The sequence below is a fragment of the Temnothorax nylanderi genome, unplaced genomic scaffold, assembly GCF_030848795.1.
Source record: "Temnothorax nylanderi isolate EJ_2023f unplaced genomic scaffold, tnyl_v1.0 TNYL_tig0076_pilon, whole genome shotgun sequence".
NCBI lineage: Eukaryota > Metazoa > Arthropoda > Insecta > Hymenoptera > Formicidae > Temnothorax > Temnothorax nylanderi.
In genome coordinates, this window is record NW_027249138.1 from 116,423 (window position 1) to 138,820 (window position 22,398).

A 22,398-nucleotide genomic window follows, 5' to 3' on the forward strand; every position below is an offset into this window, starting at 1 on the left:
AAATTACTACGTGTATCTAAATGTATCAGTGACGCGGCGGTTTTCCCAATCGTCATATGCGTATTTAGATCAAAACCTGTGGATTCAGGCACATTTGCATCATGAAATAAATTTAGCATAGGTGCACTTGAGGTGTGCATATACACACACACACATATATATAAATATACACACATTTAAATGCATGATGTGTTTCTTTTGCATTTAAAATACAAATGTTTCTATCCATATCCAGTTTGGCGAGCAGCGAGAGGCACTTGAGTTTTCAATTTTCCTCCGGAGAGGGTTTTGTTCTATGATAAATATGGCCTAGATATATACGCATTACGACGTACGATCTATTTCAGAAATGTTTTGGCTGTCGACGTGCCTCGTTCGCTCTCAGCCAATGGAAATGGCACGTATCCGCGTGCGAATCGATAAATCTTGATTCGCTTCGCGGCAGCGCCTAGGCGCCGAATTATTTTCATCACAAAACAGGCCCTTGTTTTCACACGAATATTTGGAATCCATAAATATATATCTATAAATATATATATATTGATCTAATTTATTCTATTATCAAGACGCTATCTTTTATTTTACGCGACAGCTTTATTGAAATAATCGAAAGCAAAGATACCTCGCGGAATAATGATTAAACAATTCGTAATTTTTACGGTAACAATAGATCGCGATAAGGATGAATGGCCGGTTTGTCTTGTACACTTGTACGGATCGTGTATCAATCCGGCGCGCATCGTCGAAGGTCGGGGAATACGCTCTCGTTTAATTGTGGACGGTCGTGAGTTATTTTTGACGAATGTTAGTGGTGTCAAGGCGGACATAAGATTGACCGTATTACGCCGTCGTTGCGTCGTGATATTCGGGGCTATTATTGCGTAAATCAATCTACATCATTCTCGGAAGCGGCGCTCGACGCTCGCGGAGATAAAGTTCAGAGAATAAAAATCAGTGCCTAATTCTTTTTTTTTTTTAAATTTAATCTCGACGATATCTCTCGCGCGAGAGAAAAGAGACGAGCCCGTATCACGAGCGTCCGACTTATTCGACTATTCTTATTCCGATCGGGGAGAAAATCACCTGAAATTCCGACACGCTTCGCGCGCGAACGGGGACAGGTTGCCGTTTTCGTAACGAGGCCTTATTTATCTCGCTTGGCGCGCGCGATTCGGACGATTGCATCGGCGGCGTCGAACCGGGACCACCGCGGCGCGACGAAAACTGGTTTCCCTCTTGAATGAATAAATACAGAGCGCGGCACGAGGATCCGTTTGTATATGAGTGCGATTCTCCTCTTGGTGCCGCGGACACTCGGCGATACGTCGAGATAAGCGGGTACACGCGCGAGCAAGCGGATTCGGTAGTCACGCGATGTAACGAGAGACGTCGGGCCTCGCTCTCGCGTTTAAGTCAGGATGCGCCGCGAGGTAAATTAAAATTAGTCGCCCTGAACCTTCACCTCTGTGCCTAGTACCCTCATCACTAAAAAAAAGATTGGGTATATGGCATAATAAAATGCTAATTTTGTGCTAATTTATAGCATCCTTATTCCTGAAAAACACGTATAGAGTAAAAAGCTGCGCAACGATACCGAAACTGTCGTGAACTCCTTACACGATTGCTGAACCTTTATCAGCATCGACATATCGCGAGCTCGCGAGCAACAATGGGTGCTTTCCATTTAGTGACACAAGTCGACACAAGTCATTCTTGGCATTCAAAGAATAACAAAATACTTGAACAAGTCAAAGAGATAACTTGTGTCAGTAAATGGAAAGCAACTAAAGTTGCGGTGAAATCGCGCGCGATAACCCCCCCGCCCCTTGTTTCGCAGGCATTGAAAATTTATATTCACGGATTGATTTGTATAGAGCGCATGAAGGGTGAAACGTCCCGGAGGGATTTACGCTCTCTCGACAGAGAGATATTCCTCGACGTGTCTCTCATTACAACGTGATGCGCGAGCCCGATAATTAAGAAATTTTCTAGCTGTCATTAATATAGGCAGACGCGATACACGTCGATGACGTACCACCGCTGGCTGACAGTCGCCCGAGGCGACTTTCGTTGCCTCGCCGTAAGCATTTGTAGGATCACGTCGCACACCTGCGCGAGGGCTCACGAATGCCCGAGGGGGTACACGGCAGCGACATAAAAACGCGGTTAACATCGTTACGTTTCCCCTGTATCCATTAGCATATCCGATTACGATTCGCAATCCCTGCTTGTGGAACGAGATAATTAGAAAAGATTGCCGCGTTCGTTTCGTACGCCAAGTCGAACAACACCTCGAGCGCGCGAGGATGTCGGTTTTTCTACTTTATTTCCGCGCCCGCTGCCGCATATAAAGCTGTAATTTCCGTTTGATGGATATCGCCGAATCGCAAAAAAAGCGTTGCGCTTACCGGCCTTAATCCGAGCGCTCTTGGCAGCGTCTTCACATTGTAACCTGTGCAATTTGCATAATAAAAGGTGCGCGTGTAATAATATTGTGACGATGTGATGAGGGAGGAATCCAACTGTTAGCAAATTACTGGAATTGCGGTATTAATTGTAAGATGTCGTTTAAGCAATCATCTTGAAAACGATTAATACAGGAGTTTTTTTTAAAAGAGATTCTCGGAATAGATACACGAATGTAAAATGTTAATTGCCACCGAGACTGTCGACGGCTTACCGATCGCGTCGTCGATCGATGAATCGCGTCGCGGTGGTTTATATATATAATAGTGGTTTATGTCCCTTCGCGCATACCACCCCGAAGGGAAGAGGCATAACGCGTTCGTGACACGATCCAGACCCTCTCGGCCTAGGCTCGCCGCCGATAAAATCTCACGTCGCTAAGCCGCGGACACGGAGATCCTCGTTTAGGAAGAAAAATCTGGTAGTCGTGCCGTGTTATTCGATGGCCAATCGAGATTAGGGAAGGCACGATCTCCGGAGCAGAACGGTCTCATTATTTCGTGGCAACGACTTCCACCGACGATCATTATGCCCCGTAATGATGATTAATTGACCGCGTTACGCGCTTTATCACTTTAGATAACATTGTGTACGAAGGGGTAAATCACATTGTTTCCGCGGGCAAATCGCGAAAATGGTCTTACATCGTATAAATTAGTATCTTAATCGCTTAAAGATTAGCGCAATTGTCTTATTATTATTACCGTTTATCACACTGATAAATTCGCAGTGTCAAATTATATTTAGTTTGAGTAATTTTTAACCATTCCTATAGATCACCTACTCAATATGTCGTTAATTTAACTAAATTAATGTTAAAATAATACTGTTTTGTGTCAAAATAATAAATTTCAACACACACGACAGTTAAAAATAAAGTGTTATTTAACTTAAGGTATTGGTTTAAATTTCATTCTTTAACATTTAACAGTGTTATATTATTTTATTTTATATGAAATTACAATCATAATGCTCGGCAGGTAACGTAGCTGAACGTGAAAATTAGCGCGTCAACATGTAGTGTTTTTTCTTGTAACACACGTACGCCTAGACAAACTTATATTTTCTAAGACTCGGCAATCTCATAAAGATTACATACCCGTAATAAAATTTTGAAAATAAACATTCTCAAACAACGGACCACCGGAGACCTCATGTGCTCGCAGATGTCTTCTTCTTAGCTTTTAGCTCGCGCTCCCATCGTGATGCATTCTAGGAAGCGCTACAGAGAAGTCGGTGCAGACCCCTTTTGTTTACCGTCCGCGAACCACGTCGCATTGTCGTAACGTAATTGGCGGAACAAGCGCAACGAGGTCCAGAGATTGATGAGCCCCTTTCTTTTCCTTGAGATTCGTCGGAACCTTCGGAATTGCGCTCTCGTTATAACATTCGATGACGTTCGTTGCGACCAATTCGTTATGTATACCCACAAATATTACGATACAATCGCTTTTTAAAAGCGATTGTAAAAATTAATCGATAGATTCCCGTGCGTTAACTATATTTATGTAAATTAATATAATTACGTAAATTATTCCATCACACATTTGTATATTAATATAATCACGTAAATTATTCCATATCATTTGTGCATTTTATCATCTCAGGATTTTTTGTTGGATATTTTTGTCCGTCCTTCTATCTCTCGACTTTCAGCTACTCGGTCTTCTTTATGCTTACGCCTGATCCTAAATGCTACCTAGCTCTTTTTCACGCGACCACTTAAGGCTTGAAGAAAACGGGACGTGGGACCGGAGAGCCGTCCGTTCTCTTAATCGCGGCACTCCGCAGCCGCGCGGCCGGTATTATTATGTGGTCAACCTATTAGGGACTCGCATTATCAGCCCCCGTGAGTAGGTGCATAAGGCCTGCCTCCCTCCCCGCTCGCCGCCACCTCGCGTCGCGCTCGACAAAGGTTCCACGATTTATCGCGCATCCCGCGATAAATGTCCCTTGAATAACGGCTACAATAGATTTTACGACGTGTGCTCGTTAAGCAAACGCGACGAAGAAATATCGGAGGTCTCGGACCTCTACTTATTTCTCTGAACGAGTTAACGGCGATAAATCGAGCACCCTATATAAATACGATCGCCGCAAAATTGAACGGGCAAAATTTGCGATTTATTCCCTCGCAAAATCCTCTCGCACGGAATAATCTTGAATAATCGTGCGATTCGGCATAGTTGCGCGCGATCGCGGTCGCGCGTGCAACACGCTCGCACGATCGTTCGGCGCTTTTGCGGCGGTTTTGCTGGTTTACGTGTTGAGCCCGCGCGGCCGCGTAATCGGGGGAGCGACGTGCGTTAGGACGGCGTGGCGGTTAGGTCGGAGCACGCGAGAACACGAGGAAGGAGGGCGGCAGCTATCGTCGAATCGTCACCGTGGCACGCGTCTCGTGCGCAGCCGGTGCGTAAACCCGACAGGATCCACCTGTCGATGAAAAGTATCGAGAGGAGTTCTCTTCGCTCTCTTTTCCATTCCCCCCCTTGTTCGCTCGTCCGTTCTCTCAACCACCGAGCGGACGGCGCGATGTAACCGCGTTGAACAAATAACCTGTTACGTCGTAACAGTTTCTTCGCCCGGGCCCGTGTATAATCCCCGTCTCTCGTTAGCGGTGCCCTTGTACGCTTCTCGTCTTCTGCCTTCTATCGTTCTCTGTCGAAGAGAGCGAGGGAGATAGGCGCGTCCGCGCCGAACAACTACCTGTCGACAAGCGGAAACGCAGCTCCCGATACCTCTGGGTTTAGCAGCCTCTATATCCGGTCGCGTATTTATATACAATTGCGATTTCGTGCACGCAGAACGATAATTATTTTTTATATCTTTGATCTTCCACTGGCGAAATAATCCTTATTTATCTTCGCGTTCTAAAAAATTAATTAATGTAATTAACACGTAAGTATTAATAAGTATCCGGTCAATTCATGTGTATTTCTATTAAGATTCCTTCTCGTCTTTATGGTTTTTAATAATGCGATACGTGATTCTTGGAGTATAAAATGAAATCGGCGCTTCTCCGAGGATTGCGGGGAGGATGACTCATTAGATATCTACCGGTCTATTCTTTCGCTATTATGCGATATATTATCCAATGCCGCGAATGGAGTCATCATTTGTTTTATCTTACACGAAACATTACGTGTGAGTATGGCAATTAGTGAATTTATATTCCAGCCGATAAATTTAGTAATGTGCAGTGTATATGTACAGTGGCAATCAGTCTCATCTATACTTCCCATAAACCATTTGGCTGTCATAAATATTGACTTGTATAATTATCACGGCAAAAAATTCATCTACGATATATATCTTGTTGTTCGTGTGTAATAAGTGTATATTAAAGTTACTTTGTTATCGTACTTCCTTTCAACTTTCAAGCTGAATCACAAAATAGAAACATTGTATATGTATCTATATTCTTATCCATATTTGAAGCTTCATTATTATTTGCGACTTATACGAAATCTATTATCAATTTCTACCAGCATTGAAATAACCTCTGTAGTTGTATTATTCTAGAAAATCATATAAAAATATACGCGATAAATACGAAAGTCTTAGAGACGTTTCTCTTAAAATCGTCAGGTTCGCGAATAGTATCGATTTTATCGGCGACGTTGGCTAGTTCAAATAAACGGCTCCGTTAGATATCCGCTGCGTGTCACCAAAAACAGCGATCGGCTAGAACCGAGCGTGGGTTGGAAGTGTGAAACGTTACACGATTGCCGAAGGCGGAAATGTATGCAAACGCGGGACAATCTTGCGGTCGATGGCGATTGCCCTGCGGCTTTTAAAAAGATTAGCAGTCGGTTAAGCGGGTAACCGCGAGCGAATGTGACGAATTTACGCGCCGCTTCTGACAATTCGATTTCGTAGTCGCCCAAGACCGGAACGGACGCACTCGGGATAATATCGTCGCTGGTTCGGCGGCTAAGCGGATATTTCGATGCTAATTCCGTGGCCGGACGCGCTATCGTTCGGACACGTTGCGGAGAAAATTTCGCCACCCTTGAGAAATCCAACCTGCTTTTTACATTTGAGATATCAGGTGATAAATATATAAATTTTTTTATTTGGTTAAAGTTAAAATGTTATGTTGGTAAAAAGAAAAATCTATTGGATTCCTCAGACGCGAGATTTTAGAAGCTAGAAAGGACAGTCTTAATGAACTCGCGTGCACGATTTATCATCTCGAATCGTGATTCCGCGTAGACAAGCTCGATCATGCTTCGTTCTCGTTAACAGAGTTTTCGCAATACTGTAATACTTCATGTAATGACACCGATGGCCCACATTTGACACAGGCCAGCGCATGATTTACACTTATCGTGCATGCCACTTTAACGCTCGCCATACCCGAGACATTTTATTGCAAAAACTTTGTAATGCGCGCAGCGTCCGACGCGTTGTTTAATCGGCGTAAAGCCGCGCGTAGGCAGAGTTTTTCTTCTCGGAATCCATTTCGAAGGCAGTGCCTGCCTTCGTAAATATATAAATACGTACGCGCGCGTGTCTGGCGGTTATTAATAAATTTCGCGGCAACGTCAGTACATCAGTATAGCCATGGCGAATCTCATAACGGCACGATGCACGTCGGAGAGATATATTAACGCATAAAAAAGCAATATTTATACGCATTGACGTAGTTACACGCGTACGTAAAATTATTCATTTCTCGCTTCGATTTTCCCTGCGTTTTCCAATCTTCAGGTATCAAGAGTTCAATATCGATTGTTGATCGTTAATAATAAAGCACAGCGCACGCTGCTAATCTTTTTTTTATATTTCTCGACGATCCATCGTTAAGATTTAATTAGCTGGTGCATTAGTGATCAATATATCAATTACAATAATCTATCGTGCTTTAATCTAATCTGGGCTTTTTGCTTTCGGGATCTACGGAACAAGAAAACGGGACGACGGACGGTGCTAAAAGAGTCATCGCTCTATACCGACCGGTAAGTTCTTATTTGAAATTCCCCTCGTCGAATGTAATTGGGTACCGTCTCTTCGTCGTGATCACCGAGCGACTTAAGCCGGTTCTACAATACGTCGCAAACGATGGCAACTGCTAGTTGAAAAGTGTTATTTCTAATTGCCGATTGCCTGTCGCCAAAAAAGTTAAAAGTTCGCCAACTCTCTTTTGACAACCGCAATTGACAAGCGCAACGTGGAAATAACATTTCTACTAACTTTTCAACTAGCAGTTGCCATCGTTTGCGATGTATTGTAGAACCGGCTTTAGCGGTACGCTCTGTGCGCCAAGGATTAACTGTGTAATTCGCTTTTAACGGGCATTATCGTTAATTCGATCGCGCGATCAATAAGATGCGGCGATTGTGAGGAAGAAACCGGCCAGAGAACGGTCTCGTCCCCGTTTTGAATTAGTTTTTCGACCGAGTACATTCGAATACAAACGATCTATAAATCGTGAGGGCGATCTCGAGATAAAAATATATTGCAAAGTAACAAGACCACCGAATCGTGTGGTATTTACGAATATACTTCTTCCTGCCGCGTTACGGTTGACGAAAGAAAGTTGCGTTTTAATTTCGCTCGACGGGAAAGGGGGCCATAATCACGGCCATGATCCAATACGAAGAGCGTTCTTGAACGACACTCGACTTTCGTGAGGAAGGGTGGAAAGGGCGAGGGGGAGGATTCCGCGCTTGGACGGTGGAGGAGGAGAAGGAGGAGAAGGTTGTACTACGAAGGATGGAGAGAAACGTTCATTATTCTATTCCGGCGGAGCGAGGCCAGCAATCTGGTCTTATAAAATAAACCACTCTAGCTTGCCCGCGGTCGACGCGACGCCGACGCGTCAAATAAATCGCAGCTCTGCACTTCTTATGAGCTTACTTGCAACTTCAATCCTACCTCCTGCCTCGATCGTCCACCCGTCGTCCTTTCTCTTTCTCTCTCCGTCTGACACATCCCGAATCTCTCGTCTCCTTCTCGCGTTTCGCATTCATGAAATAAATCCTTTGCGGGCGCTTTGACGCGCAAGGCGGAGTGAGAGAGAATCGAAAGGACGAAGGACCGAGGAAAATGGCACCACCATGCGCCGTGCTGTACATATGTTGCACGGTTCTTACCGTTCGAGGACGTTTGCATTGAGAACACGCCAGTCAGTGCTTCGATTTTTGTGTGGAAATCGTAAATCATGCTTACTTAGCCGCACAGAAATATTTAAGTAAATCTAAGAATGTACTTTTGAACCCATTTTTGAGTGGAAAGATATTTAAATCTAGAGAATTTATAAATTCGATTTGATAACATTTTTGAAAGATATTTTTAAAGAGTTAAAAAATTAAATTCCATGTCGAACAACTAATTGCGTGAAATCGATACTGTTTGGAGGTCCGTTTAACGGACTGTCGGAATCTTGTCTCGGAAAGTGACGTTAATCAGCAATTTCGCAAGAGACAGCCTGGATATCACCGGATGCAAGAAAGACTCATGCGAGCCACGCGATCGTGGACAATACGGGAGGCAAAGAAACGCGCGTGTAATTCATCTAGAGCGTGTATATTATCGTTCGCGCGGACCTGCTCGCTCGCGGCGTTTTGCTGGTGTAAACACCGGAAGGGAACACTGTTACTCGCTTTATGATTCGCTCGAGACAATCTCTCGCGGCACTTCCAGTCCATCCAATCCGCGTGCCGCCCGGTTTATAATTTAAGAAAAAGCGGCACGGGGTGAAAACTAACGATTATTTTTGTGCCGAGTCAAGGAGGAGGGGAAAGTATCCCGGGATATCTGAAATTCGAGCGTTTCGTTCCACTACGGCGCCAACTTAGTCGAGAGACTTAAGTCTTAGACGGAGATTAAGTGGTCCGAAACACCGACCATTACTTTACGAAATGTTTGGCGTGTCGTAGCCAAGAAACGTAGCGCGGCAAATGATCGCGGAGTCGCAGGCGATTTACTCTCGACGATAATCTGATTCACCGTCGAGGGATCTCGACAGACGCGCGTTTCTAGATCTCTCTCCTTCCCCTCTTTGTCGCTTGCTCACGCGCGCGCGCGCGCTCGCGTTCCCTTTCTCGATCTGGAATTTGGATTAAAGAAGACTCGGCCGAGAGCCGTCGAGAGACACGCGAGGGAAGAGATTAAGTAAAGCCGGAATAAATTACCTCCCCTTCCTCCCGCCTGCTAAATAAGCCGCCTGGTCTGGCCGAGAGACGCGTAGGGTGTAAACTCCGCCGCGTACGTCTTGCACCGGTAGAATGCCATCGAATTAATAGCTTTGTTCTTTAGGTAGCGTAAAGTCGACTTTTATTCAACGTTATCTAATCAGACCTTCGAAACACGACGAGAGCCACGAAGAGAAGTTGTCAGCCATATCGTAGTAGGATCTTTTTTCGCTCCAAATTAATTAGTCAATTAACCGATCACCTTGCCGCGTTTCTTAATCGTTACCGGCGTGCTCTCTCATTATCAATGGTGGCACGAAGAAGGACTTTATGATAATGAATAAAACGAAAAGGAACAGGCGATTAAATCGTCGTTCTACCTTCAAGGTTAAGGTTTACAGAGTTGTTTCATTATTTAGTCATTTTTATCCTACGATTTTATTACGTCGTGTTAGTTTGTCGTGGATATATTTAGGGTGTACCCCTTAACATATTAACCATTTTAATGTTATCGGAAAAGATATTCTCGTCGAGGATCTAAAATACACTTAATATATCTGCTGTTTAGTATTATTGGAAAGGGGAAAGGGGGAATATACTCGACCAGAATGGAAATTTTCCATCGGAGGGCCGTTCGGTCCGTGCGCGCTGTGAGACGCGATCGAACGCATCGGGAAATAAATGGCACGAGTTCACTTTAATCGACCAACGAGGCAATACCAATTAAACTTGCATTCCCGAACGATGTCTTCCCGCTCGCATGCACGCACGCGAGCAAAACCTCGTAGCTTATCGATACATCGCGCGCGTCATCGCCCCGATCCCTACTTCCGATGATGCATATGCATTTTCGCGCATTTCCGCGATGTAGCTACAAGCTTGCACGTCTATGCGCTTCTTCATCGTTAAATCGATCATGTTTATTACTGTTTGTCAATTTATTTAATTTATAAGAGATATAAATAGGTACCATATACAATATTGTTTTGTTTTAATATTACTTTGATTTGCTGAGTGAACAAAATGATTCATATTCCTTCTAAAGACAGTGGTTATTAGAGCACCACTAAAGATTTCAGGCGAAATAGATTCAGTGAGACGCCTTAATAAATTCCCTAATAATAATAAATATTTTTACGATAAATTTTCGTTCAACATGAAAAACTCGTTGAACTCGACTTTGCGAATTCTGACGATGGACGTTTGCCCACATTCGCCTCGTGTCTGTATCTTTATCTATAAGTGCGAAGCAGGCTGCGTACTCACTATATTGCGATCTCTTTTCCGAGAAAACTCCTTCGACAGCGTCTCGAAAACTCCCCTCGGCCCCTTCACGCTCCGGCTGCTGCCTCCGTGATGCCTCTGGCGCTTCTGGCTTTTCTCAATCCGCTCTCAGGAACCCCGGTTCTCTCTTTCTCACCCTTGGCGAGCACCGGCGCCGATCGCGAGCAACGCACCGATGATGCACCGTGTTGACCGGGGAAAGGGTTGAGGATGCGAGAGGAAGGAGAGATAGCGAAGAAGTGCGTGCGCCAGAGTCACTACCGAGAGGAGATTCGCGTCCGCTGCGGAACGAACGAGAGCTGATTCACTGTGCACGCATTCCTGCTGTTATTTCAGGCCGACGCGTCGGACGGCGGCGCGTCTCGTCGTTATAGAAGATCCTCCTTTGCTCCTCTTTTCCACGCGCGTTTCATCCTTCGGCTATCCCGGATTTCTCCGAAAAGTCTCGCCTTATCCGCGACTCTCTTAATCCCGTCACCGAACACAAAAGGGTCCATCCATTCACTGACACCGTGTCTATCACCCTCGGAAGACTCCTCGGTCTCTTGTCACTGCGAGTGTCACCGGTTTCGCGATCGCGCTCGAAATTATCAGTCAACGCGGCAAAATTGTTCGATCGGCGGCTTTTTGACAAACACGATGATCCTTGCTTTCTGACTGACGGTTATCTCTTTCTCTCTCTTTCTCTCTCTCTCTTTCCTTCTCAGTCTCGTCGAGGTTGCGACGTCGCGACACTGACGATACGCGCCACTACTCGTAGCAGCACTACTCCGAGAGGAGGATGTACACGAGGAAAGCTCGGGGCGAAGTGCCAGAAGAGCCGTCGCTTGAAATAACCGCTCGTCCACGCTCGTTCCCTCCGCAACCCCTCGTGGTCTTCCCCACTACGACGGATGCCGCCGAGTGCCGAGATCGCCGGCAAAACTCCGAACCCCACTACCATTCTGACGGCACCTTCCCTCTCGCTCCCGTTCTAACGCCGAGCGCCTCCTCCGCGCGTCCTCTTCTCCTCCTTCCTCTTCTCTCCTCTCCTAGCCTATCCTATCCTCCCGCCGCTCGCGCGCTTCGTCGTTGCATTGCGTCGCCTTGCGTCGCCTTGCGTCGTCACATCGCGCGTGCGCTACTCGTACGCACACGTGCGCGCGATGCAGTTTTCGCGCCATTCCGAGATGCGACGCGCGAAGGCCAGGACGGAGTCTTCGTTTTTCATTCGCGGTTTCAGGCACTTGTCGAATTGTTGGAAGCCATTCCGCGTATCGACATTTCTCCACGTAACTAAAAACTATAAGAAATTCCAGCCAAGATAGAAAATAATAAAAGAATAATTCGGAATGTCGAATTCTCTCGAAGTCGAGCTCTCTCGACTTCGCGAGAGTTCGAACGAAAGAAATGCATTTCATGGAGTCCCGTTTTGCATCGGAGCAATCGCGTGAATAGTCACCTCGCAGGTAATTCCGAACGCTTCACGGCCACCATCCCGATGGGCCGCCCCTATTTTTCTTTCGTCCCCTCGTGCCACCGTGTCCGGAACACATTCGGGACATGTGTTGCCCGAACCTCGACCACCTTTTCGTTTCCCTCCGAGACATCCGAGACACCATGAACGGCAATGGTGGTGAAACAACCGAGATTACTAGCCGCCTCTCTCTTTCTCTCTCGGTCTCACTTCTGTTTCTCTCTTTTTCTCCCTCTCCGCCTTCGCGTCTCCGTTTCCCACCCCCTGGCGATGTCTGTCTCCGCCCGTTATTTATAGAAAGCCACGATGACTCGCCTAATCGTAACGACCTCACGGCGCAGACCTCACGGATACCTATTATTATCCAGTCGAATTAATGAAACTCCCTCGTGGCCAGCCGTGTTAATTTATACTTGTCGTTTGTAAAAGGGACGCGCGTCGTTTCGTACCCGTCCGCTCTTTAATTTCCTTAATTCCTTCTGATATATCGAATCGCTGATACTTTTGCTCAGATCGCATACTTTCCTCGGCTTGTCGTCGCATCGAGTAAACGAGCTTTCGCTCGCGATACTTAATCGACGATGTCGTTAATGAACCACGTGCGCACCGCGAGATAACTCGTCGCACCGGGATCTCGTTCATCTCCCGTGCGAACGCTATAACTCTCTCTTTCTCCGTGCGATGATTCATTGATTTATTTTTATAATTTAATGCTAAGTGGTCGCGAGTGCGCGACCGCGACGCGGCACATACCTGAAGATTTATCTGGGACACGCTGAAAGAGCAAGGGTCTTTGTGTCGCGTCACGTTTTTCTAAATATAAATCTTTATGGTGCCCCGTAAGGGAGCGAGATCCCTCCCGATCCTTTCGACTGCGACGGAGTCGCGTCCACGCGCCCCGTATACGAATTTATCTCGCGCGCCGTGGAATAAATCCCTCCAATTACCGATTCTGCGGTCGTTCCTCTCCGAGAGAAACCATTAGGCGCGTAATTTCATATAAGCGCGCTGAGCTTGAGAATCCAGCTGAGAATCCAGGCGATCGGTACCTTCGATGAATATTGTTCGTTTCTATAAGCATGCCGTCCCTTCGTCGCGAGATCTGTATCTTAACTCGCGTTTGTTTGCTCCCTCGTATATACGTGGACAGATCGTTATTCACAGCGGATTATCTCGCTAATTAGTACGTGTCGGTAGATGCGAGCGTATGATAGGACGTTATTTCTCGCTGTCAAGCTCGGCATCGCGCCTCGGCTGTCACTGATCGAAAACACCTTAAATCCTCTACTGTCGCTCGCGGGCTCTTCTCTCTCCGATCGGAAATGAACGCGGGGGAAACGAATTAGCTCGGTCGTACGTATAAATAGTAACGTTAGTAACGCGAGAGAGAGAGAGAGAGAGAGAGAGAGAGAGAGAGAGAGAGAGAGAGAGAGAGAGAGAGAGAGAGAGAGAGAGAGAGAGAGAGAGAGAGAGAGAGAGAGAGAGAGAGAGAGAGAGAGAGAGAGAGAGAGAGAGAGAGAGAGAGAGAGAGAGAGAGAATGTTGCATTGCGCGCGATGGCGAACCGCACGCACGCGTCCGCGGAATGCGTATCGTGCACGGGTTGGTTAACTCGTGTACCATAAGTACGAAGCCTGGTAAGCTTGCAACTACGATTTATCTCGAGCTAACATTCGCTAATGTGAAAGAAATAGCGTTCTTCTTATAATAAAATATTTTTAGTCGTTTGAAATCGCGCGAGAAAAAAGAGAGATAAAGATGCTGGTACAAATTCGAACGAATTTCGTCCCCGAGGGTATTTTTGATTTACCGCGGAAAGAGCGCTTCTTCGAGGCGATACGAGACGAAGCAGGAATTATGAGACACGAAGAAGGTGTGAAGTCACGTCGAGGGAGCGAGTGAAACGAGCGCGGCTGACGGAATTATTATTCTCGCTTCTCGACCGTCTGTCCGACGTCTCTCCCTTTCCACGAGCTTCAGCTCTCAGCTTTCTCATGCAGCAAGGTAGCTCGTTATAGTTCCGCGTATGGGGACATCATCGGAAGCGTTTATTTGTTCAAGGTTCAGTGAAAACTCATAAGTATATATGAAGTCATATGGAAGTTAGAGCTCTGTCAATGTTTGAACGATTAGTTATAGCTAAAACGTTGTAGTTGACGATAGATAATTGCTTCTGAATACGAAATTCAAAGAAAAAGTTCATAGAAGATTATTTCGTACTATTAAGTCTGTTTGAGAATAATATTCTTTGAAATGCTAAAAAGCATTCATTATGTGATAGATCTATTTGCGATAGAGCCATCACTGTTGGAGAGATCTTGAAAAAGTGTAGAAACTTGGAACGAAGGAAAATCTTTCGTCGAAATTCTGTCGGGAGAATTCTTTCAGTTGTCATCGACCTAAAACCATGAATTGTCTCGCGGCTCTTCCCGAGAATGTTAGTCCCGTTTTTCATCGGCGCTTCCTCTAATTTTATTTTTTTAACGACAGGCGGAAGACTCGATAAAATATGGCGTTCATCCGACCTCTCTCTCTCTCTCTCTCTATTTTGTTCTGTATCTTTTTATATTAAATATTCCAATAATTTAACTCGTGAATTATTTCCATGATATATTTATCGCGAAATAAACACTGTTATTTATTTTGTGCTATTTTTGAAAAGTGTGATCTAATTTTGTAAATAATGAACATAACGCGAACCGATAGTGTGACTCGGTTTCGGCGTAGTCAACAAGGAAATCGTAACCTGTCGCGTAAATTTAGAACATTGTTTTCCGGCCGAGTAAATTCCATCGTGAGTAATCGCTTCCTAAATCCGGCCTCGCCAATTTCGACGAACTTTCGCCGTGCCGTGGCAACCACGCGGATGTTTGAATAGTGCAGCGTTCGGTCACTGGTGCGCAACAAAAGCAGTTTATAATGCAATTAATTAAGTAATGCAATTAAATTCTCTTGTGTGATTTAAGTAATCTTCGAATTTTTGGAATAAGCGCGGAATTAGATTACAAAAAAGATACATAGGTTTACGATATGAACATTTGTGTGACAAAGACAGAACGCCTATTATTCGTTTTTTTTGGTGCGTTTGGTGCGCACCGCGTTTATTATTAACTCTATTGGATCGACACGCGTATATCTCTTTGAAGATCGCGGTCTTCGGCAGTGGCATAACAGAGAAACAGCGGTTCTAGGTACCGTCTTCGCGAAAAAGCTCTGCTTGCTCGACTCTTTTTAACGCCTCGCTAAAGTCATAATATTCACGGCAAACGAGCGCAGTTACAAAGCCACGTTCTAAGAAGACTGTCAATGTCGAAAGTAATTTTTTGAAGTAATAATCTATATGAGGATGTAATTCTGTAGAGCCATTGACCGAATATCTATTGAGGGAAAAAACTCTTCATACATTATAATGCCCTATTTTTTTTTTCAATTTTCTGGGAACTATAACGAATGAATATCCCACTTTGACCGCAAGCGTCGTTGCGTGAAATCATTTCCTGTTCTTCGTCCGCGTGCAATGGACCAGTACGAGTTCACATGCGCCCGCGTAGTCGTAAGTCGTATGCGATGCACCTGAGGGTGTCGATGGGGCGGGGAAAATGGGATTGAACGATGACAGGTCATTAACGGCGGAAGACGGAGAAGTCACGGATGATTGACACGCTTATTCTTCAATTCTATCCCATTCAGTGGTACAACAATAACATTAATTAATAGTAGTTAATTGCGGACAACGGCAAATGCAATAGGGACATGTTGTACGAGAACGATCACATGCTCGCCACGTTTTTCCCATAGCGCTCGTGCGCGATGCCACCTGAAGGTAAACGACGCAGGTAGTACGCGGGCAGATCGTTAACGAATGGAAGGAAGCAACGGGTAGCAACCGGAAGCCACGCACGGAGATGTGACTTGCTAGGTGCGCCTCCCGTCCGTTGGCTCCTGCCGTCATCCATCGCGCGCGCGCGTCGACGAATAACTCGTGCCGACGGTGACGGTCAACAACCGAAGATATCGATGCGTCTATTCTCGTGCTCCGCTCGTGCGATGAACCAGAGGTTCGTGCCGTCAGCGAGTGTAAGCTTAACCGGATAATATTGACGTGAATTTTAAATTCGGCACCCGAAATACGCTGACACACGGAATTCTCCCTCCCTCTCTCTCTCTCTCTCTCTCTCTCTCTCTCTTTTTATGCGCGATTTACTGCGCGGAAACTACGTTGAAACTTGTTGGCGAAGACGTTGGCGAAGATTATTTCTTTTTCCGTCAGCTTTTTTTCATCGTGTTCGCGAACCGTGCAATTTTTTGTAATTGCGACAATTCTCTATCTTATCTTTTACAATTAGTGTTGTTTATCGCGCATTTACTCATCTTGATACGAGTTACTATTACTCATAGCAGAATGATAAAATTATATGAAGAGGAAATAGGTTTATATAAATCTGGGTTTAATTAAAGACTCGAGAAAATTTCAGAATAATCTCATCTCTTTTTTCTAATTAAGAATACACGTGTATTTCCAAAGATGGTATACGTGCGCTGTTTGGTGACGACTCTTCAAGATGTTTCGTCCAATTTTCACGGTGCGCGAGCGTGAGATTTCGTGGGTGTGTCGAGACCTGCCGAACTCGAGAGATTTCCCATAAGAGAGTTTTCGGTAAAAGGCGCGCTGGACCAACAGGCGGGCCGCAGCTTCGGATACGCACCGGGCCGGAAAAAGTTCTCTCATTGCGGCACTCCTTCTAAAAAACGCCGGACTGAGGGAAATGCGAGGGGACGAAAAAAGCGGTGAAAGTCGTCGACGAATAGCTCCTTTCGGGATACCTCCTCGCTTTTAAAGTTGAAAAGTTAATTTAAAAAAATAAATAGCACAGTAGAATAAATTGTCTCAATGCTTATCGAAATTAATGCTATCGATGAAGAGGTTTTGCCGATTGGTTGTTGCTTTCAGAGTTAAAAAGTTAATTAAAAAAATAAATAGCACAACAGAGTAAGTCGTCTCAATGCCAATCGAAATTAATGCTATCGATGGAAGGACTTTGCCGATTGGTTGTTGCGACTGAGGCAAAAAGTAATTGCGAAAACACGTTGCCTGTCAGACCGTTGTCATCATCTGGATAGATTACATCGCGCGCCCTACGGACCTGTGCCTAGTGCCTTCCAAGGACATTCTGCGAGCGGAACTTTAAGAACTTATCCCCGTCCCGTGTTGATTTCCGGATGTTTCCCAAATCGGCAAACATTCATTTTAATCTGCGTGATCTTCAAAATTGTAATGGCAAAGATAGGATCTATAATGTCCTCGAATCTTTCGTGATTCTCGAACTTCGAATACCCTGTATATACAATTGTACGTTTCTTTAATACGTTAGGAAATACTGACTTTTTAATGAGATTTTAAATTGATTTATACTTCTAGCAGCGATTTTTAGACAGGAGAAGTTCGAGAGAGGGCTACGGCGAACATAGCGCGCGAGCGCCTTCGATGTAATTACCACGTCACGGTCGGCGGCGCCCTTGCGAGCGCACCTGCCCAACGAAACAGAAACCTCGGCCGTAAGTAATAAACGCTACGCTGCGTCGCGTGCGCTCGGAATTACGCACGTGCGCGATCGCGTTGTGCAACGCGTTTACTCGCGGCGCGCGAGCGATTCGACATCTCGGAGGCTGAATGGTTGCACGGCCATTAACGGCTATGTCAAGTTCATTATTTCGCGTGACGAAATAATGCCGATCTGCGAATAAATGGCGCCCGTGTAAGTTTACCGAATCGGGTACGAGCCTAATGCAGTCGCATTTTTGAGTCTTTGTGCGCGCACATCCTTTCTCGTCTTGAAGAAAACTCAAACTCGAATCTTTTGCGAACTACATTTTGCTGCTGCTTTTTTTAAACTGAATAGGATAATAAGGAGATGATCTCCGGTAAAAAGAGTTACGTGCGTCGAGATTTTTTGGTTAAAGGTGCTTTAACAGAGGACAAAGAGAAACGTTGGAACCGGGTCACCGACTTGCGTAAACGACGGGAACTTTTCGAGATAAAAGTTGTCAGTATTCTCAAGTGAAAGGAGGCACCCTTGCTTCTTTTTCGCTGAGAGACTTGCGAGCGAGAACGAGTCCTCGTAAATCCCTATTATTCACCTGGAGAACCGAAGACAGATGTCACCTTCCTTAAAAAAGGAAAAAAAAAACCTGTTGATCGTGTCCGAAGGCGAAAGCAGCGTGTGGCTAACAATAAGTTGGGAACTCAGGTCTCTTTCCCGCGATAATTATTTTAATTATTTTATCGTAATTTCCAAATTTGGCAAAAGTATCTGAAAATCGATATGGTGTCTGCGAGATGCTCTATACTATCTAAGAAGAAAAAAACCTTGTAATGATCGGACTTGAACGGGCATAATTATCGCTCGGCGTATACTTCGGTTTTACGAACGAGCGATAAAGCCGAATAATAATTTAGAATTAAGTACCTCATTGACAGCAGGTAGTAGACACGGCGCGCCACGAGCAACGCGATGATTATATACCGGTAGTGCGGCCGTAAATCAGCGGAATCGCCGCCGACTGTTGAGCCGCGCCGCGCCGCTCCGCGCCGTTCCATCGACGCCTGTATCTTCGCGCCTTATTTGTAAGAAGTGTTCTCATAGCTCAACTCCCCTGTGACTGCACGACATTCCGCGCGTCGGTACGGAATGATAATAAGCGGAATATTACGAGGAACAATCTCCTCCGGCACTTTTGAGATGTCGTGGGAAAAACGTTTCACCATGAGATCACGCGTCGCAATTGCGCTTAGAATTCTTACGATTCTCTTAAGACGATTTCGGAATCCTGCTGCAACAATTTGAAAAGAGAATAATGCGTGCTGAGTAATTGAGCAAATCAATTTTCCTACAAAGAAGAAACCGACGAAAATAATAACCCGAATTATCGAAAATTGGCACGTGCTCCAAACACGTTCGCGACCGTGCAAATCGGGACACGAGCAAATCTCTCTCTCTCTCTCTCTCTCTCTCTCTCTCTCTCTCTCTCTCTCGCTCTCGCTCTCCTTTCGCACTCTCGATCGCCTGTAATTCGATGCAACGATTCGGACCAATGCTTTCGCATCCTCCTATTTGGTCGCCGGCATTAGGAGCGATTTAAATTCATGGCGATCGAAATTAAGGTCGCCCCGGACGTTTCGCTCTCGCCGGACCGTTTTACCGTGCCATTATGGGACGCCGAGAGAGCCGTTCATAGACGACTCATTGTATTCAAAGGTGTTCGCCGTTATAATTTTCGTCTCGCGATGAAAACGAATGTGCCCGGTTCCCTAGATCGAATTCCCGCCGACCAAATAGTTTCGCGATTTAGGCGCTATTGTTCTCACATTCGCTTCTCTCTATTAATATAATTCTAAATCTACGAAATTATATTTTATTTAAAAATTTGATTTAATTGCGCTTGAAAGAAATTAAACATATGTTTATGATGAGGCTTTGAAGGGAACAAAATGCATTATGCAAATCGAAATTATAATCGCCAAGACAATACAACCACAATTTGGTTCGATTATCGTCAAGACGCTCCTTTAACCAATAAACGCTGATGTAATCTTTGATACTTATATATAAGCATCTCATTTAAATAATTAAATTTATTGCGAAAAATACCCTGGCTGAGGTAATATTTTTCGCAATAAATTTAATTATTTAAATGAGATGCTTATATATAAGTATCAAAGATTACATCAGCGTTTATTGGTTAAAGGAGCGTCTTGACGATAATCGAACCAAATTGTGGTTGTATTGTCTTGGCGATTAAAATATTAATTTCTCTCTCTTTTTCTTGCTTTTTTTCTTAGCTTTTTGATTTTACAAACTGACAGGTACATTATAAAGTTCAACATATGGTGACAAGTACAAACAAAAATAGTAGGTAGAAGTTGGAAAGAAGGAACAAAAGGGCAAAGGACAAAACTGGCCGGAGGTAGGAAGTTACGTAAAAAAGCGTATAAAATTTACAGAGTAAGCATGTGTCTTTTTGTGTTGCGGAAGACTATAAAATAGTATTATTTTTTGTGGTTTTGGAATTCCTAAATTCGTTCTCCAATATTATTCTGCAGATATCTTCAAATATCGATTGAAGATATCCTTGGAGATGCAAACTCTCGAGGCTAAATATAATTTATCCTTGAAGGCTTTCTTTCTGTCTCTCCCTCTTTCTCGTTCGTTGTTTGCGTCGACACGATTGTCAGTCCGGGACGATCTGTAAATTAACGGCAAGATCGGCAGGATTCTCACGTCAGTTTCAACCCCATCGCATTTGAAGTAGGATTTCGGAGATTCGAAGAAAGGGTGGTCATCCCAAAATCAAGATGTGGACGCAGTTGTCGTTTAGAATTCGAAATAAGCTTTAGCTGCGCTATCGGATGCGCTAATCGCCTCGTCTTTTGATAATAATCAAATACCGGTAGCAAAAGTAAAATTTTTTATAATTATTAAATAATTATTAAAATCATCAGTCAATTATTGCGTTAATTCTGTTGTAATAATTAAATATCTATTCGAGCCTGGCTTTGCAGCACGATGAAGAGAAGCGCTGCTCCAAGAGAGAGAAACTGGTAATTGAGATGCACAATACGTTCTCACCTGTCGACAAACAGCAGCCATCTTCGTTTTCGATTGCCGAAACATGCCGCTAATTATTTATTCCTCGCGTACACGACTTCTATCCGCGTGCGTGAATCTTCGGAACAAGTTGAGCTTTCGAGGAACATACCAATGCCAATGGCGATATTGAATGAGAACGTCTAAAAATCTGAGATAACTTTCGACATTTACATGTCTCTCTTAAATTTTTAATTGAGAATATGCGAATTAATTGAATTTATATAACGTTTTTTAATGAGGGTAACCATAATCAGTAAGCCTATATTTGCATTTGCATTTCTTCTTTATATTAGTTATTTTATATAGAAATAAATTTTATTTGATAAAATTAAATTAATAAAGATAAATTTAATGTGTTAAATTAGAAATTAAATTTCTGTTTGCGTATGTAGTGTCTATAGATTGTAGTGATTAAATCGACTTACGTAAGTCGCGTTTTTAATCGAAGGGGAAGAAAATTGCAATTTATATTCCTAAACTGTACGCGCGATAATAATCATTTACGTAATGTTTTAAATTAAAATAATGTTCACTTTTATTCGCATGATTGCTGTAGAAATGTAGGAACTGACACGCGTTTATTCATATGAATGTCTTATTCTGGTTCATGAATTGCAGGAAGCTTTCCCTTGACACGCTCATCGTACACGAGCTCTCTTCCCATATTTAGAAGACGATGATTACACAAGGGCAATACAATATAGCGATAATTGTCTATTTATTATTATTATCGTTATAATAGAGATTATAACGAGTTCTCTTCCTTCAACTAAGAACTTGAATCAAGATTCCATTGTAGTCTCTACATCATAATTTATTAATATGTATATATATATATATATATATATATATATATATATATAGGTATATATACATATACAAGATTATATGATTGTATGTAGATTATATGTATGACCTTATATGTATGACTTTATTAAGTTAAATCGAACTATCGAGATGTGAGCCTGGAATTCCTCGCTCTATGATTTTTATGTCTCTATTCGTTTGCACTGCTTTTTTTTCATTTTTCTTGGCTTCTCAACGTCGCCAGAGATAGGCAGCGGATAATACTAATTCAGCGTTACGCTCTTAGCGATCTTTGTTACAAGAGAAACGCAGCTGTCGTACTATCGATCGTCGCTATGACACTAATTAAGGGAGCAACGTGAAAATAAATATCGACGATTTCTCTTCGTGTCTCGCGCACGAGCGATCGTGAGTTTCCGCTTCAGAAACAAAGTACGTTTGCGCGCGTAAAGATATCTGGCATGACTCCATCCCAGAAATCCTTGATACGTCGAGATCGAGAAATAAATAATAAAGAGTCGAGACGCGATCGCATGCTGCGTCCTCGTATTTCCGATCGATGCTTATCACTTTCTTTAATACGTGCCGACAATATCTTC

At 44.0% G+C, this 22,398-nt stretch overlaps 2 protein-coding genes across 3 annotated transcripts in view; one reads left to right on the forward strand and one right to left on the reverse strand.

The window, feature by feature from the left end:
- The window catches only part of LOC139774224 (fibroblast growth factor receptor homolog 1), a 38,538-nt gene extending 26,748 nt beyond the window's left edge, over positions 1 to 11,790 (reverse strand). The window contains exon 1 of one of the 2 annotated variants that reach the window (XM_071709312.1): positions 10,872 to 11,790. The gene's annotated coding sequence lies outside the window, so the exon portion shown is untranslated. The remainder of the gene's footprint in view (positions 1 to 10,871) is intronic. The other variant, XM_071709310.1, reaches the window with a different exon arrangement.
- Ets96b (Ets96B) overlaps positions 1 to 22,398 on the forward strand; it is a 104,631-nt gene that overhangs the window by 30,299 nt on the left and 51,934 nt on the right. The window lies entirely within an intron of this gene.